Source organism: Somniosus microcephalus, chromosome 12 (genome assembly GCF_052327205.1).
Source record: "Somniosus microcephalus isolate GS21.2 chromosome 12, FLI_Smic_1.0, whole genome shotgun sequence".
Taxonomy (NCBI): Eukaryota; Metazoa; Chordata; class Chondrichthyes; order Squaliformes; family Somniosidae; genus Somniosus; species Somniosus microcephalus.
In genome coordinates, this window is record NC_140998.1 from 204,237,841 (window position 1) to 204,239,253 (window position 1,413).

Consider the following 1,413-nt stretch of genomic DNA (forward strand, 5'->3'; position numbering starts at 1 on the left):
GTTAACTGGTTAGGAGATTGATTAGGCTTCATTAGACAGAGAGTATAGATAATGTGTATGTAGTCGATTTGGAAGGAAGTGACCAGTGGTGTCCCACAAGGATCTGTGCTTGGGCCACTATTATTCACCCTATTCCGACTGACATAATAGGTAGTGTAGACAGGAGCATAAAATTACAACGAGACATTGATATATTAAGTGCGTGGGAAAAATTGTGGCAGATGTATTTAAACACAGGTAAGTGTGACGTCATCCATTTTGGACAAAAATGGTGGATACGAGTATTTATTAAATGGTGAGAAATTAGGAACTGTGGCGTTCCAAAGAGATTTAGGAGTCCATGTACATAGACTGCTAAGGTGTGAGTTATACACCTGATCAAAAAGGCTGATGGTGTTTTAGCCTTTATAAATAGACGGCTTGAATGTAAAGAGGTGGAAGTTTTGCTGCACCTATACTTCGCCCTGGTTGGACAATATCTGGAGTGCTGTGTATAGTTCTGGGCACTTCGCCCTAGCAATGCTATATTACCCTTGGAAGGAATGCAGCTAAACTTGGAAAGAATTGACAGGGTAGATAGAGAGAAACGTTTTCCTCTAATGGGGAATCTAGGACAAGGGGAAATAAACTTTACAGCAATATCTATTTTAACGCAGTCTGGTAAAGGAATATAGGCACAGGTTCAGGTCCCATTTGTATTTGTAGTCACTGGTGAAGGTAGGTGTGTCCTGACCCAGGGCCCAGTTAGGCTTCATTTACATCAGCTTTGTAAAGTGTTCTAAAGCGTAGAGCCCAGACAGGTTTCCTATTCACTGGAGAAGTGATGTCTGCCCAATCTGATTAATGTTGGTTGATGAAATGATGATTGTCGCAACTAGCTTCCAGTTCGATTTAGGTTGACTAGTTTAGGAATGGGTGCTCAGATTGTGGGCCCAGTTTGTGTTTGAATGCATAGATTCGGGGTGTTAGCTCAGCTACGGGGCTTTTGGTTAAATTACCAGCTTAGGGATCTGCTTTCAGGTTCAAGGCCCAGTTTGGTTTTACTGACTAGATTAAGAATATGTGTCCAGACTGAGAGCCCGGTTGTGTTTAGAGATGTGAGCTCGAACAGAGCGGAAGCCATTCAGGGGAGGGGAAGGGATTCAAGGGGAAGGAAGTGGATTACGTTGAAAGGCAGCGGGTTTTCTGGGGTAATGCTGCACGTACGTGCGGTGAAGATGGGTAGGCAAGCGGTCACCCTTGCCCTGCGGTTTAAAACTCCACCCGACCCAACCCCCCGACCCGGCCTGTCCCCTGGTTCGAGGTGCCATTTGAACGGAGGAGGTGACGGCAGCCGTACGTTCCCACAAAGCAACTTGGCAGTAAAAGGACAAGCTGCACACTGGGAGGACGATTCATCTGATCCCGTGAACA